We start from the raw sequence: 18,892 nt of genomic DNA on the forward strand, positions 1-18,892 counted from the left end.
GCTTATCACCTTAAAATGTAGATTCCAAATATTTCCAAACTTCATGAGCTAATTTTAAAGATTTTACCTGACTATACTCATTTTCTGGAAGAGTTGTGAAGAGTGCTTCTCTAGCAAGCATATTGCACATAAACAGGTCTCTCCAATGTCCTGTACAATTCTCAAGCTTATCTTCATCAACCACATCCTTCTTGTTCTTAGTGATCAACCAATATTCTAAAATCGTACGTAGAAAATGTCTCTTCATTTTCTCCTTCCAACTGTCATAGTTAACTCCATCAAACTTCAAACTTTTTTTTCTAAAATGATTCACTATAGATCTCCTTAAGTTGTTAAGATTTTCCTTCAAAGAAATGATGCTCTGATACCATTGTTAGAAAGTAAAGTCTGCTAAGATAATTGAGAGAGGGGGGAAAGGGGGGTTGATCTAGTTGTACAATTAAAACAACTCTCAATATCCTTATTTATTCCAAAACATGTAAACAATAGATGCAACAACCATAGAAAGATCACCATACACAATAACACCATATTTGTTAACTAGGGAAACCCTTGATCAAAGGGAAAACCCTAATGGGGATGGTACCCACAAAATGATGTACTGATATATAAGTTCCTTGTAAGAGGATGGACCCTATTAGGAGTCAATGAAATACATTTAGTATATATCAGTCCCGTTAGGAGACTTTAAATCTATGTCAAGAGATTCCAACCATGTTAGGAGTTGTGCCAACCCTGTTAGGAGTTGATGGAAAGATAGAAGGATCCACTTCCAAATAGTCTTTTTACTATCCTCACTAAATAATACATATATACCTCAATAATGTCCAACAACAACTTCTTTGCCAAAGATTGTACTTTGTTTTCTCATTATGCCTCAACTGCACCAAACACTTCTTTGATCAAAAGATTTTCAATATTAGGTTTATTGGATCTCACATACAAGTTCATAAATCTTCACTCAATGCTCATTTGAATGTGCACATTTGACCGAGCATCTTCAATATATCTTCTACCTTTGTCCAAGTTTGCATGACTTGATTCTATCTCTATTAGGAGATATAATCCAAACAACAGTAACCATTGCACAGGAACTCTGTCTAAACGTTGTCTTCAATAAATCTAGAATAATTGTCAATTTTCTTCATATTTTTGTGTGCACTCTTAATTTTAACATCAATACATTTTGTAGAATATTATCCCAAGTCTGCATAAGCTCAACTTTATTCCTCAATCCTTGTGAAGCCAATCTCTATCTACTACTTTGTCAGTCTTCACAGAATAACCAATGCGTTAACATTAGTGATAAACACAGTCATGAATATAACACACAATCATTGTATCATCTCTCCAACAATGCTAGGATACTCCATAGAAATATCATCAGCATTCATGCTAACATGTACATATCAGTTTGACCACTACATACGCTATAGAACAAGCTCAAATTTGACTATTACACATGTTTCAATCTCAAGAACTTAAAAAAATGATTATAGTTATCTTTGACATTTTTTTGGTATGTTCTTCAAATCTAAACTAACATATTTCCTATTTTATTTTTGGATGCAAATGAATCTTCTCTAATCTATATTTATTATTCCATTATCATTTCTTATTTGAAAATTACATATTTACTAAAGGATAATTGCCCCATTTAGCTAACATGTCACCACTTGAGTTAGAAATTGCTTGAGAAATGAAAGCTAAAAATTAGACAAAAATCCTCCATAAATACATTAAAACAACCTCAAAGGGGTGACTAGTAACCTCCAATATATGTCTAAAAATGCCAAAATTAGGTTGGAAAAAAATTCAAAGGCAGGTGTTGGCATCAACGGGGCCCATGTAATAGCAGATGGTACATTCCTGTAGGAAAAAGTGTGTTCCAAGGAAGGGGTAGGTGGTGTGTTTTCCAAAGGAGAAGTGTGTGGGATTTTACTACTAAGATCCTCCTGATAGTGGTGTGTAGATAAAAGGGGCCGCTCTCCAAGCATTTAAAAGTGCCCAATGCTTGGAAGAACAACGTGTGCAAGGTTGGCAAATGACCCACTAGGTACAATAAGTACCTGTGGGACCCACACAAAAAATTGCTCCTCTTTTTTGATGTGTGCACTTTAAAGCAATGCACTTTTTCAATAACAAAACATCATGCCAAAAAAATGCACATAGAAAAGTGTTCTGAAAATTAAATTTTAATTTATTTTTTAAATAAAAAATTTGGCATCTCAAAAATCATGCCCAGGTCATACAGCTTGGGCCAAAATTTGTTTGCCTCAAGATTTCAACTATGTCCAAATTGGACATCTTTTATATGAAAATTGAGGTTTTCAAGCACTACAAATCCAACTGTGAGGTTTTTTTTGGCCCAAACTACTCCAAAAAATGGATCACCTTCAATTCCAAATAAGAAACCTCTAAAACTATCAAACCCTTGAAACTCCAAATATTCTTCAAAACAAGAAAAGACAACAGTAGGTCAAAGCTTTGATACCATGTATAAGTTGAGAAATACAACTTTAGAGAACCTGAAGAACACCTACATGAAAAATAACCTATCATAAGGAAGAATTGAGCAAAAGGCAAGAAGGTGACTTTGAAAATAGGAAAGATCCATTTCACAAATAATGGAATTGAATTATAGAATACAAAGGATCAATCCTTATAAAAGGAGATCAAGACCTAAAAGGGAAACCCTAAAAGGTAAATATTTAATAATTAATATAATTATTGAATATAAACAATGCATAAAGTGAAATCTCAAGAAGGCATAAAAGGTAACTTAATAGAACATGTTAAGTAAAACCTTTTGCTCTAACATAAAAATTGTTGCCCTATACTAGGAACTACTTGGGTCAAGAAATGCAATTGGCCACATCAATATCTCTAATTTACAAATTATGAAGGATAATGATGGACTCAGACCTACAACTTAGGATAAATGATGTCTAGTACATATCCACATTAGTATAATGGTTTAAATGTGTGTGTGTGTGTGTGTGTGTGTGTGTGTGTGTGTGTGTGTGTGTGTGTTTCTATGTGTGTATGTGTATGATAAGCAATAATAGGCAATGAATATGAAACAAGACATCATATAGATATTGCAAGTGACTGACTATGACTTTGTTCCTCCTCATACAAGCACATCATGGATTCATCACCATGAGCATGTCACATAAATTTTTTCCATGATTCCAAAGTATCCTCAATAACATCAAGTAATCATTTATTAACAATAATAATCAACCACATTATTTAATAACATGAGATATCACGAGAGATCATCAATTTACATTTCTTTCCATTTGACTCTGGTGGTAGTAACAACCCGTTAGAATGATTAGAATAAATGAGAGGAGGAGAGGGGGTGAATCAGTTTGCCTTAGGTCCAGATGTACCAATTCAAATTTTAGCAACTTCAAATAACTTAATCAAACTCATACATCCACTCAATCAATATACCCAATTATATGCTATCCAATTTATTCATATCATCACCCATCTCTTTGTTTTAGTGTTAGTTGAATAACATAAACATATAATGGTAAATAACATAACACATGAAAACAACATTCACACAAGTATGACAGCAAAATTTAATGTGGAAACCCACTTTGGGAAAACCCACCAAGTAATATGCTACCACTTTTTCACTCTTTTAAAGTGAGCTTGATTAATATCCAACCCCGTTAAAGGTTACAAAACATACTATTAGGTGTGACCTTGTTAAAAGATTTAATCACCTTGTTAAGAGTGGTCTTATTAGAGGTCATCAAAACATCCCATTAGAATGTCACCTTGATTAAAGGGTTTACAATATGTCTATTAGGTCAACCTTGATTAAAGAATTTTACTGTCACAATGGTTAGAAAGTAACAACTAGGTTGATTTGATAAAATACAACTCATCTTGTTTGTTCAGATCTCCATTCATCTCATTCTTATTTTATTGACTAGTCTTCATCATATTCTCCATCTCTGATCTTCTTGGCAACACTTCGAGCAATTACTCTTTCAGCAACTCCTCACTTTTCCTCTACACTTTTGTGTAACATTTTCTACAACTATAGATATATCTAGGAATAAAAAACAAACATGCATAGAAAAAATATTGAAGAAATACAAAGCTTCGAAGATTTTTTTTTAAATTGATTACATTGTGCTCTCCATCATTTTATTACAATATTGCATGATTTATATAGCAAATCAATGCATGAATCTATAATTTTGAAACTAGCATTGAATTGTTTGAAGGAACAATTATGATAAAATTAACCAAGTTGTCTTTGAGTTTAAAAATGCAAAGAAGATTGGAGATTGCGGTATCACTGTTCAAACTGGAGCACACTGCTTAAAATGTTGAGTTAGAATTAATAACATCAACAAACCCCCTTAATTCTAACTAAGGAAAATAGAAGAAAATGAATGAAAGGAGATAAGAGGGAAAGTTTACAAATCCCCCTTTAAAAACTACAGAGAGAAATTCTTCCATGACATGAAAAATATTGTGGATATCTATAAAATCATAACCACCATAGTGTTCAATGAAGAACCTCCTTTGAAAACCAAAATGAAGATCATGATCAATCTGCATGAGTGCCCCTAACAACACTACTCAAACAATGAACATATGACAAACAAAGGCAAAACATTTTCCAATCAAATCGAAGATATACTAGATAATAATTTGCATAGCTCCCTCAAACAAAAAATAGATGGCAAATAGAGGAAAAACATCTACCATTCAAGGATACAACTAACACATGAGTATGTATGAGTGACCCTAATGATAGTACTCAATCATGCATAAATAAATTCTGATTGAAAAATATAGGTGTCAGTTTTTTATAAATCTAATCATGTATGGAAGCAAAGGAATAATTCACACCAAGAGGCATGACAAATCCACAAATTGAAGTGTGTTACTAGAGAGAAAAGAAAGGCAAGATCCATGCAAAGAGAGCATGATCTTGACCTATCTTTGAATCAAGTTCAACATTAGATGTCATGACATTTTGATGCAAGCCTCTGCTTGTGGGCCTAAAATAGAATTGGTGGCTTCTATTTGAAATAATTGAATGGCATGAGAAAGACAAACATTGAAAATTCCATCTTGGAAAACTCAATCTTCAATACCTGGAAACAAACAAATGCATTTCTTTTCCTAGCAACCTTAGCTTTGATACCATGTAAAATTTTCTATAGCTATAGATCTGGCTAAGAATTAAAAATAAACATGTAGAGAAAAAATATTGAAGGAATCCAGAGCTTTGAAGATTAAAAAAATAAAATTGATTACATTGTGCTCTCCATCATTTTATTACAATATTGCATGATTGATATAGCCAATCAATGCATGAATCTAGAAATTTGAAACTGGCACTCAACTATTTGAAGGAGTAATTATGATAAAATTAATCAAGTTGTCTTTGAGTTTAAACATGCAAAGAAGACTGAAGACCATGGTATCACTGTTCAAACTGGAGCTCACTACTTAAAATGTTGAGTTAGAATTAATAACATCAACATTTTGTTCTTCCACTTATCCTTCACAAATTTGACAGTCCAACCTTCACCTTATCTCTTAGCCTCCTTAAATAGATAGGTTTAATCTTTTTCCACTTAAACATAACCTTAGATCTTAGGGTTTGATCAGATTCATTGAATCTATCCATAATTTTGTCCTTCTTCTTCTTTCCTTGAAACTTCTAGAAACTTCTCATTGAATCCATGTCTTAGATCACTTAACAAATTCTATTCATACATTAAATATGCCAACTCATCAATGCTTATCTTTTATGCATTTTATTTATTTTGTAAATTCAACTGTGTCAGCCTCAAATCTTAATTGTTTCTAAAACTGTTAATTTGTTGACATAGGTCATCACTATGTTCTTCAGCATAGTCATCACTAGGTAGCTTAGTCTCTAGTATTATGTCTCACTTGACTTACATTAGCTCACTTGACCATCACTGTTCTAGGTCATTACTTTATTTTTCCTTTCATCCTACTCAATCGATACTGTCACTCATCTAATACTATTTTTCTTAGCTTATACTTTAATTCCTTAATCTTCTACTTTAACTTCTTCATTGACCTACTAACCTATTGCTCGGTCAATCTTAGCTTCTTATTGTCTTGTATCAATAATCTTTTCTACACTTCAATTCATCTTTCTTCTTCACTCTATACAATGATCAAACAACACATTATCTTGTCAAATACCAACTGATAAAGTGCCCTTTATAGTTCCATCATACTTACTCCTCTTTACTCAACCACTTCACTAGATCATCTAGTTATCTCTCTTTTCAAATCCTCTTCATGAGTCAAATTGATATAGAACTCTACACTATTAGCAAATGTCTTAATAGTAAGGTTTGACATCAATGACAACATAATAATTGTTCCAATTGTAGTTTCCAACAATCTCCCTCTTTGGCATTGATGGAAGCATCATTAGTTACCATGCAATGAAAAAAGTGTTCTCGATCTGTATTAAATCTTCAATAAGTTCATTTTGATTCTCATATTTAATTTCATTTTGATTCTTGTCCATGCAATCTCTGATATGTTCCCTGTTTGCTTCTTTACTCTTCTCCCTCTGTGATACCAATTGAGATTCTTCATTTTGACACCAATTGTAATAGCAAGTGTATTGGTTCCCTTTTTGATATATATTTCATAGATTGAATAGTAACTTGACATGAATCTCCCTCTACTTGTAATTGGTATTGGATGTTAACTTAGCACAACATCATCACACAACATCATCTCCCTCTTTGACAATAATGCTAAAGACATTAGAAATTCATCATGTAGTCATCTCCTTCTTTGGTATCTGTACAAATTGGTCTTTGAATTATCTCTCCCTCTGTAATCTTTTTCCATGACTGTATTGCCATGTGCCAACTTTCAACTTTACCAACTCACATTTTTATTCTTCTTTTCACATCTTTAGGCAACTCCTAAAGTGTGATCTCCTCTACCAATCTATAAGATATTCTAATCATAACAATTGATTCAATGTTGCATCCCTTCTTAATTTTCTTTAGATAGAGGAATGAACCCTAGCTTACCTATTAGATACACATATGAATCCTTAGGTAGTGCCTTAGTGAATATATCAACCATCTATTCCTTGGTATCACATATTCCAGTCTTACTTCTTTGTTTTGTACTAACTTAAGTAATGATACTTGATTGCACTGTGTTTTATCTTTGTGTGCATCACAAGATTCTTGGATATGTTTATAGTAGTTGTGTTATTACAATATATCACCACATGTTTAGTAATCTCTTCCTTCATACCTTTCAACAATTGCTTGATCCACACTATGTTTGAATAATTAGTTTTTGTTGCAACATATTCAGCTTCTACTGTGGATTGAGAAATATAATTTTTCTTCCTAAATGTCCATGAACTCAATATCCTACCTAGAAAGAAAGTGCCCCCACTTGTACTCTTTCTATCATCAATGTTTTCAGCCCCATCAACACTTGTATAAACTTGTTATTCTTCTTATACCATAAGCCATAGACTTACATTCCCTTTAGACATCTCAATATTCTTTTCATGTCCATCATTTGGTTCTCCTTAGGATTACAAAAATATTGCAACAATTCCAACAACTAATGCAATGTTAGGTTTGCTATGAATGACATCTTTTAATTTGCCAATCATTGGTCTATATATTGTCTGATTTACTTTAGTAGAATCATCATTCTTTGAAATTTTATGTCTAGTAGTCATAGGTGTTCCAACTAGTCTCGAATCTTCCATTCCAAAGGTCTTCAATATCTCCTAATATACTTTGATTGTATAATGTATAGACCTCTCTTTATTTGATAGACTTGCAAACCAAAAAATAATTTTCTCTAAACATTAACATCTCAAATTCCTTTCTTCTTCTCATTAGTGAATGATTTCCACATGAAATATTGTCCTCCAAATATGATATCATCAACAAACATTTTAACCACCAATATCATATCCTCATATTCACTTTTCAAATAGAGATTTCTATTATCGTTAATTCTTGCAAAACTAATTATCACCAAATATGCATGTAATCTTTCATACCATTCCCCAAGAGCTTGTTTCAAACCATAAAATGGTTTGTGTGATTTAAATACCATGTTCTTCTTGTTAGGCTCAATAAATCCTTTGAGTTGTTCAATGTAGAGTTCTTCTTCCAAGATTCCATTCAAGAATGTATATTTGACATACATTTGATATACCTTGAATCCTTTGTAAGTAGCATATGCAAGTAATTTTCTTACTCCTTCCAACCTTGCAATTGGAGAAAATCTCTCTCCACAGTCAATTCCTTCCTCTTGTACATGTCCCTTGCAAACCAATCCTACTTTGTTCCTTGTGACTTCAACTCTCATATTCAACTTTTTTTTGAATAACCAATTGGTTCCAATTGCATTCTTATCCTTGGCCTTGGTACTAATGTCCATTTTTTTAATTCTCTATTTAATCAATCTCCTGATTCATTTCTTTAATCCAATCTTCATTCTCTAATGCTTCTTTAATTTTTTTTTCTCAAACTCACATAGTATACATGTATGCTTCTTCAATTTGCTTCTTCTCACAACTCTTGAATATTTATATCCAATGATCTAATTAGGTGTGTGGTTTCTTCTCACATATTTTTCTAAAATAGGTTTAGATCTTGTTTCTTCTTGTTGTAACTCACTTGTTCCATCTTGCACATATCCTCCAGGTATGTATTGTTGTAACTCAACTTCCTCTTTCGTATGGTCATTCTAGTTTGTCTATGACTCAAACTCTATAGCCTGATGTTTGGTAGCTTGTTTATGCTTAGAAGAGCTTCTATGTTGTGACTCAACAATGTGTACTTGTTGATGCTTGAAAGTCTCTTTCTCTTGTTCAGGTAAACTACTTGGTTATCCTTCATAGATGTATTCAAAGTTTCTGTAATCTTTAAGTTCCTTTTTGTATTCTTCTTCATTATTTTCTACAAAATTTATCAACTCTAACATTTGCACTTTCCACAATTTTGTTAGTGTTAGAATTCAAACACTTGTATGCCTTGCTTTTAGTGGAATATCATAGGAATATACCTTCACCACTCTTTGCATCAAGTTTTCCTTTCCTTGAATCTTTCAATATGTAACAATTGCTTCCAAATACTTTGAAATAATTGATATTAGGTGCATAGTCATACCACAATTCAAAAGGGGGTTTGTTTGTACCTTTCTTGACTTGAACTCAGTTCAATGTATAAACAACAATAAGTAGAACTTCTCTCCAATATTTTGGTGAAACATTCTTTTCCATCATCAATGTTCTTGCACAGTCATGATTTATCTATTTCTTCTTTTAGCTATCCCATTTTGTGGTGGAGTCCTTAGTGCAAACATTTATCTTTTGATTTTTTTGACATTGCTTAATGTATTGAAATCCTCTGATATGAATTCACCTCCTTTATCTGATCTCAAGCATTTCAAACTTTTACCTATTTCCTTTTCAACTCTATATAAATACCACTTAAACATTTGAAAAGCATTAGATTTTCTTTGAGAAACATCATAACCATGATTCTAGATAAATCATCAAGAAATTGGATAAATTACTTGTCACCATAATAAATTTACACTCCAATAGGTCTTTCTCTTGAAATTAGACTCTGCCATTTTTCTGATTTGACATTGGTTGCACATCACTTTATCAGGTTTTCTCAATTGTGGTAATCCTCTTACTCTTTTCATCTTACTAATGTTTACCAAATTAGCAAAGTTCACATGAAACAACCTCTTATGCCATAACCAAACATCTTCAAATTGTGAAAATAAACATGTGTTTTTATATAGGTCTAGATAAAATAAGTTACCTCTTGTTTTCTCTCCACTTCCAATTAGTTCACTAGTAGCATCATAGATCTTTGCCTTATTATTTTGAAATTCAACTCGATAGCCTGAATTGTTTAGCTATGCCACACTCAACATATTATATTTCAGTCCATCAACCCAATACGCATTTTCACATATGATCTTGTCATTCCATATAATTGATCCTTTACCTTTCACATAACATGGTGCATCATTTCCAAACATAACACAACTTCCATTATAGTGTTCTAGCTTTTCAAACTTACTTGTATCACTAGTCATATGATGTGAGAAACCATTATCAATTATCCATAAAATTTATCATTCTTACTCACATGTGAAATAGGAGTCATTTCCTCATACTTTCCATCTTCATCAAATTCATCTTTCATTGAAACATAAATAACTTCTTCATTATGTTCATTAGAATCACTTTTAGAACCATCATCTTCAGCAATGTAACAAGATTTCTTACCTTTTCCTTTGTAGTCTTTGTTACCTTGGTTGTCTCTATTGTCTCTCCTTCCTTAGTATTTTTTTTCTTTCCTTTCTTCCTTTTCATCTCTATCAGGACACCTTGCAACAATATGACCAACTTTTTTACATGTAAAATATATTATAGGAATTTTACCTTTGTATTTTCCCTTTACTCTTGGTAGCCTTCTTGCTATTAATGCTTCTAGATCCTCAAGATCATTATCTGATCAATTATCACTATTCACAAGCTTACTCTTTGAAAATTTTCTCCTTTTAGATCCATTAAGGGTTAATTGAGACTTGAAAGCACATTCAACACTAGAAGACATATAGTTATCAAAATTTGACAATTCAAATGTAGTGAGTCTACCAACCAGACTATCTAAGGTTAGATCATTACCAGGTTTACATCTTAGTTCTTATATCGTAGACACTCTAATAGAATTAATAAGAAGTAAAGTTCTTGATACCTCATTGATCACAATCTCTTCAATTATGTCTCCTCCAACACCTCTAATTGCATTCACCACTTCTTTGATTTGACTATAATATTGAGCAATATTTTCTCCTTCTTTCATTCTTATGTCATATAACTTGCCTCTCAAACTTTTAGCTTTAGCCCTTAACACATTTATAACACATTTATGTCTCCTCCATGAATTTGTTCCAACTTATCCCACATCTGCTTTGTAGTAGTGCAGTTCTAAACATCATCAAACTCAACATAACTTAGGGAAGATGCCAGATCTATCATCATTTGATTATGCTCTTGCTTCTCTCTTTTTTTTCCTCAACTATCATGGGTCTAGGTAAGTTTCAATGTATTCATTATCCAAGTAGTATAGTACAAAATCTCCAACTCTAGATAGATACAATCTCATCAATTGTTGGTATATTGGAAAGTTCTCCTTGTTCAACTTGGGTACCTCTCTCTTGTACATCTTGATCTTTTTCTTGAGTCCCTTCAAACTTTCCTTACAAGCACCAAAGATCTGATACCAATTGTTAGAATGATTAGAATAACTAAGTGGATGGGGGTGAATCCATTATCCTTTGGTCTAGATGTACCAATTTAGCTTTTAACAACTTCAAACAACTCAATCAAACTCATACATCCACTTGGTCAATATACCAAAATATCAACAATCCAACTTATTCATATCATCACCTAACTCTTTGTTTTAGTGTTATCCAAATAAAAAAAGCATATAATAGTAAATAGCATAACACATGAAAACAACATTCACACAAGTATGACACCAGGATTTAACATGGAAACCCAATTTGGGAAAACCCACCAAGTAACATGCTACCACTTTTTCACTCTTATGAAGTGAGCTTGGTTAAGAGCCAACCTTGTTAGAGGTTACAAAACACACTATTATGTGTCACCCTATTAAAGGATTTAATCACCTTGTTAGGAGTGGCCTTGTTAGAGGTTTACAAAAAATCCCATCAAAATGTCACCTTGATTTAATGGTTTAGAATATGTCTATTAGGTCAACCTTGATTAAAGTATTTTACTACCACAATGGTTAAAAAGTAATAACTACATTGATTTGATAAAATACAACTCACTTTTCTTGTTTAGATCTCCATTTATCTCATTCTTGGTTCATTGACTAATCTTTATCACATTCTCCATCTTTGATCTTCTTGGCAACACTTCAAGAAATCACTCTTTTATCTTCTTGCTTTTCCTGTTCAACTCTATTCTTCCAATTATCCTTCGCAAGTATTCCAGTCCAACCTTCACCTTATCTCTTAGCCTCCTTAAATATATAGGTTTAATATTTTTTTTGCTTAAACATAGTCGTAGATCTTAGGGCTTGATTAGACTCATTGAATCTATCCATCACTTTGTCATTCTTCTTCTTTCCTTGAAACTTATAGAAACTTCTCATTAAATCCTCACCTTAGATTGCTTAACAAACTCAATTCATACACTAAATATGTTAGCTCATCAATCCTTATCTTTTACGTGTTTTGACTATTCCATAATTCAATTGTGCCAACCTCAAATCTTGATTCTTTCTAAAATTGTTAATTTGTTGACACTCGATCATTACTATGTCTTCAACTAGGTCACCATTAGGTAGCTTAGTATCTACTATTCCTTCTTGCTCGACTTACACTAGCTCACTCAACCTTCACTATGCTTGTTCATTACTTTTGTTTTCCTTTTAGCTCACTTGATCGATACTATCACTCAACTGATACTTTTTTTCTCGGCTTATACTTAAGTTCCTTAATCTTCTTCTTCAAATTCTTCATTGACCTAGTAACCTATTGCTCAATCAAGCTTAACTTCTTGAATTGTATCAATCATCTCTTCTACACTTCAACTCATCTTTACTCTTCAATCTATACAATAAACAACACATTATCTTGTTAAATACCAACTAATCAAGTGCCCTTTGTAGTTCCATCATAATTACTCATCTTTACTCAACCACTTCACTAGATCATCTAGTTATATCTCTTTTAAAATCCTCTTCATCAATCAAATTGATATGTCACTCTATACTATTAGAAAATGTCCTCCAATAAGGTTTGACATCAATGACAACATAACAATTACTCCAATTGTAGTTTCCAACACAACCATATCCTTAGTAAGGACAACATGTTGAGCATCTATAGTTGTCATCTATAACACAAAATATCATCAAGAATCATTGGTTAGGATTAATATCATTAACCATCAAATGATGCTGTAGATGCTTAAAATTGTCCCTAAAGACTATATTAATTTATTAATATTGCTCGTGACATTGTAATTAATTATTAATTAGTTAATTATATTGCTCACATTCTTCTGCTTATTTAATTAAATTATTTTAATTAAATGAGTTCATTCTCCTAAGTATTTAAATTTAATTTAAATACTCCTAGCCTTAATGTGTTAAATTAATTTAACACATGATCCTCCATCATCCCCTTTTTTAAATAAATTTTGTTTATTTAATCCTCACATCCCATTAATTCTTCTAAACCTATGATTAAATTAAATCCTATTTAATTTAATCCTAAACCTAGCCTAAAGCCTAGCCTACACCCATCATTTTCATCCTCTTAAGCCTACTTCTTCTTTAATCCCACTTAATCATCCTAATCTCCTTCTTAATCCCCCTCATTAGCCTAAGAGTGTGCTCACACATGTGTGAGATGGCATGCCTACACACTCCCCTTTGAACTCTTGTCTCCCACTCTTCTTCTCAAGTTTGCTCACACATGTGTGAGCAAACTTTGAATTTTTGACCACTTGCATGGCTTGCATGTCACCTTATGTGGCACCTACATGGATGCCACCTCACCAAGCCCTTCCTCAAGCCTATAAATAAAGGCCTTGTCTCAAGCATTTGCATCTCTCATTATTGCATTGTTATCATGTTGGTTTGAGATTTGAGCTTTCATTGTAGTTGAGTTTGCATATTAGTTTGAGCTTTCATAGTAGTTTTCATGGTGATTTTTAGGTAAATACTAACCATTTGGTAGCTGCTTTAGCTTCTCATTTGCATTATTAGTCTAGTTTTCTTGCATTTTCTCATCTCCATTTCATTTGCATCTTAGTTTAACTTGCATATTAGTGTAGTTTCTCTTTATTGCATTTCATATCATCATCATTGAATGCCTTCAAGTATGGCTTTCTCCATAGCCATTACTTGAGGTGTTCTTCATTTCATTGCAGCTTAGGTTCATATTTCATCATTACTCACATTTGCACATCCACTCAAGAGATTCAATACTTTGTTGTGTTTGAGACAACACACCAAACATACCCCCCATCCTAACACACCAACAAGGCCTCTCATGGGTGCCTTTGTTGAGCTATAGAGGTGGTTGGAGGATTTGGTTTTTTGGGTGCTTAGATTTGCAAAAATCAAGTAAGCATTAGTTAGTTAATATTCTTTCATTTTGATGAGTATTTGATCCATATTTTGGATTTTTAACTTATGTTTCTTTGTTGATTCATGCTCCCAACAAGTCACATTTTCTAGCACATAGATACCATAAGTAATTACATTCATTAAGTAATGTCAACTTCATCATGAAATCAATTAGCAATCACATAACACCTATGCTTAAGAACATAATTTGGAAACACTATAGAACAATTTAACATATAGTATCGATAATGAAACAACAAGTATGATTTTATACCAACATCAATTTAAACATTCAAAGAATAGAAAGGATGCATCAATTGATAGATGTGTAAATATCATACTAATATCAAGAGAAAGATAACCAAATACTCATATAGAGACCAACCAAAAAGTATGTCTCATATCATAATCAACAACATGCAATTTGAATTATCAATTAGGTACCATCTTAGCAAGGTCCAACATGACCAATCACCACTTATTCATTTGAGCCACAATACATAAAGCAAATAGGAGATTTACTACATGCATCCTTTAAAGTTTCATATAGAAACCCATGGTATAGTTATACTTTGACATTCTTTACTTGGGTACATATTTTTGGTGTAAATAAGTATTTACTTATTACACTTACTTAAGGTTACTTAGGTTAATGCATTATTTAATTATTTTGCATTATTTTATTATTATTTTAGGTGAGACACTTAGGAGTTTGTGTACTCTCATTGAGTTATGCAACTCTAATTATGCACATGGTGTCTACAACACAGGAGTATGCATCATTCATTGAGTTGTCATGTTGACAACACAGTTATCTGCACTCCTCATTTAGCACATGTTGTCTACACCACTAATTTGTGTGTTAAACCATTGTAGGCTTATCTTCACATCATCACACTTAATCCTATGCTTAATGGAGAATAATCCATATCTGGTGGACATGTGCCTGGTTGTATGACTTATCATGTTGTTGACTTCTATGCATTCTGGAAGCTCTCTTGAGGCCTTTATATACAGGCACTCCTAGTGTACTCTCAAGTTGGCTAAGCTGGTGTATTGAATGAATATCATCATTTTGATCATACTCTGTTTATTTTGGTCTACTATGTGCTTGTGTTGAGTTCTTTAGTTCTTGGGTGATTTATGGCCTAAGCCAAAATCTTACATGGTATCAGAGCTGAGGGAGATTCTGTACACATAGCCATTCGAGACCGTTCATGCTTCAGCACCTCGACACGAATTTGGAGGATCCACAAAAATTGGGAGCATTTAGAGCTAGATCTGACCTCACCGTTGCGTCCAAAGTGTCGATTCGGTGAAGATCGACTATAAATTTGCCTATATTGGGTGAAATTTGATCGTGAGGCAGTTTTTTTTTGCAAATCAAAACCTAGAGGCCCTGATTCGCAATTCAGGTATGATTGTTTTATTGATCTGATTATTAATTTTTGGATCTATTATTTCTCTATAATTTTTAGATTTATTTTTCGAAATTAGTATCAGGTAGAGAAATTTATTTATTTTTTGCTGAACCGGGCAGTGACACCCTAGCTCGACTCTCTATTTTTGGGTTACAATAGTTGAGAAAGTGTGGTTTTGTCTACCTTTCTCTCTGAATTTTTATAAGGTATAGCTCCCTTGTTGGTTTTACAATGAATTCAATATTACTTTTACACTTTTTCCTGAAAGTGCCTAAGGATCTCTCAGTTGCTCTTTGGCAATGAGGTAAGAAACAATACAAACTTTCGAAATAAATGGTCAAAAATAAACTTATCACACATACGAAATCCACTTCAAAGAATGAATCTTCATCACAAAATGCAACATGAATTAAAAAACTAAACTAAATTAACTTACAAGAGAACAGTGACCAAGATTTCCGAATTGCCAAACCACATTCACAAAGTAATGATAATTCGATGCTTTGAACACCAAGTTTCAAAGTTCAAACCTGAAATTCTTCATATATGTATATAACACTTCCATGCACAAAGTCTTAGAAAGAAAAACCTCCATATACTATCTCAGATCACTATTTTTCAAATTATCAAAGTCTATAACATCTACTCTTATCTATCTATCTACTTCCTATTACTTGCTTAAAAAAAAGAACAGTCAAATGCCCCAACATTTATAGTTTTTCAAACTCGAAAGAGCCTCCATCAAAGCCCAGCTCTTTCGGTTACAAGAAGAAACTGTTATAAAATGAAAGAGCAGTTAAAAAAAAAAAAAAAAAAAGAAACACTGGAAGGTGAACCGTTCAGTTTCCAGCATCTTCGTTGGTTTTGTCTTCCTCTGCTACAGTCTAACGCACGAGCTTCCAACTCCGAAATGTGGCCATGAATTCTTGTGTTGCATGCGAATGGGGATTTTTCAAGCTCATCAATCGGGCCTTGCACACATCTTTTTGCCACCTGTATTCTTTCATTTTGAGGCTTTGACATGACATCAAATTTTTGTTCAGGTGTAGCATGGACTCAATACTTGCTAATGCGGAGAAGTCTTCAACCTTAGGCAACTCACTATCTCTAATTTGTTCAATTGCTTCATTGAAGTTCTTCATTAACACATCAACATCCATATTCCCTTCATCAAATTGCAAGACACCTGTTGGATTCACAATCTTCATATATTTTATGAGTTCTTCATGCATTTTTGTGATCCAATTTTCAATGCCTTGTATTTCTTTGATTGTTTCTCTGTAGATAGCCTCTTTCTAGTGCATATTGTTCTTTAGGACAAATAGCATGCAAGGGTCTACATTTCTTCATAGGATTTTCATTTAGGAATTTGGGAACTCCAAAACATTCTACTTTTGTTATTTGGAAAACCACTGCTTGGCAGCGCACTAGCTTTGTCTCCCATCCTGGGACCAAGGTTTGAATTTCACCTAGTAGCATTTCACCCTCTGTGTAGACACTAGTAAATTCAGAGATAAATTTATTACCTTCTTTAATTATACTATTTTCCCAGCTTCCCATGGCATTAGTTAGCAACTTTCCTTTCTGCACTTACCTCATTAATTGTTGACTCTCAACCGAACTGGGATCAAATGATTGTGAAACTGGTACAACTGTGAAGCTCCAAGATTGATCATAGAGTCAATGTATGAAGCCATGGTTGCTATCATCCCCTTCAATTCTTTCTTTTCCTTACTATCCTTTTCTGACTACGTGAGCATGTGGTCAGCGAAAAACTTAAAGAAATTATTACCAGTGCTCCTGTTGATGGTACCCAATTCGACTTAAGTGACCTTGAATCCTTCTTCGTCGACATCTCCAGATTCTTTCTTTTGCTTATAGGTGGCCACTTCCACGGTAATTTTCTCTGTTACTAGATCCTTGGTTAGATAAGCATCTTTCTTCATTTTCTTTGCCTTTGAGCCTCTGGCTGCATATTTGGTGACTATATCCTTCACTGGCATAGACACCAATTGCAGACTCCTTTTCTTACTGATCAAACTTGACAGCCATGAAGGAACGGTAGGACTTAGGTATCATCTGAGTATCTCTGATTGGAGTCAAAAATTTAGGTTGGTCTGTCTTAGGAGCTTCGATAAACTGAACATCACCATCTCGTCCATTAGATGAATGCAACCCATCACTCGAATCTTGTCCTTGGGATGCCATCTCTTACTTTTGGGCTTTGAGTCGTTTCAAGGTTTCTGACTTGGATTGAGACCTTGTCCTAGGAGCTGTAGTTTGTAAATGGGGAGGAGACTTCTCCTTTGTATGTAGAACAGATGCGCTACCTGCAATAGGAGAAAATGAAATCTCAGAATGAAGTGGTTCAAGGGAAGAAGTCACCTCAGTAGGAGGTTCATTAATGATTCTTTGAGCCCTTTTTTGTAGCCAATCATATGTGTAGGTAAGTATGAACCTAGCCCTTCGATTAATTTCATCTTCTTCATCCTTGTGCCAATCAACTGCTAAGGACTTTGTTTCATTTGATTCTTTCCAACCAGGTTCAACCATGTTTGAACCATCATCATCTATTCCTCCTATATTGAATTTCAACTTGAAAGAATTAATTTGCTGTAAGGTCAGCCTTGAATGATCCCCTTTTAGAACTTCTTCCTCATTCTTGCAGTCTCTCCAAAGATCTTCTAAATGTGGCATGGATGGAGGATGAACTTCAAGGCCGAGAATTTGGGCTACATACCCTTTACTATCAAAATTTCTCCTGCTGTGATAGAAACCAAGGTTGAACCCGAGTAGATTGCTTCCAATGATGGAAGCATTGTCCATACTACTACAAATGAATGAACCCAATTTGATAAGGAAGGCCATTTCCCAATTCTTCTGTGGTAGGTTATCTTTGATAACATGAAAGAGCTGTTTGCATAACTCAGCTAACACAAAGCAATCTAGGGCATACTGGGGTAACTTCACAGGTTCATCATCGAATCCATTGACCCTCAAATATGTGAATGTGAGGAATTGGATAAAGAATTTCCCATGTTGTTGAACCAAATTTTGTGCCTCAGGAGAGAGCCTCGACATCTTTGCCCTTTCCAAAGATAAGCAAACATTGTCCAAGAGTACATCATGCACTTTGTGAAAATCCTTTAAAACCTTGTCCTTTTGCAAAAGAGGACAATATTGAAAAATAATCATCTCTTCATTCCATATCTCATGAGGCAGGGAAGTGAGATCACATGTACA

This window comes from Cupressus sempervirens, chromosome 9, assembly GCF_028749045.1.
Source record: "Cupressus sempervirens isolate cs-2001-9-10 chromosome 9, ASM2874904v1, whole genome shotgun sequence".
Classification (NCBI taxonomy): Eukaryota; Viridiplantae; Streptophyta; class Pinopsida; order Cupressales; family Cupressaceae; genus Cupressus; species Cupressus sempervirens.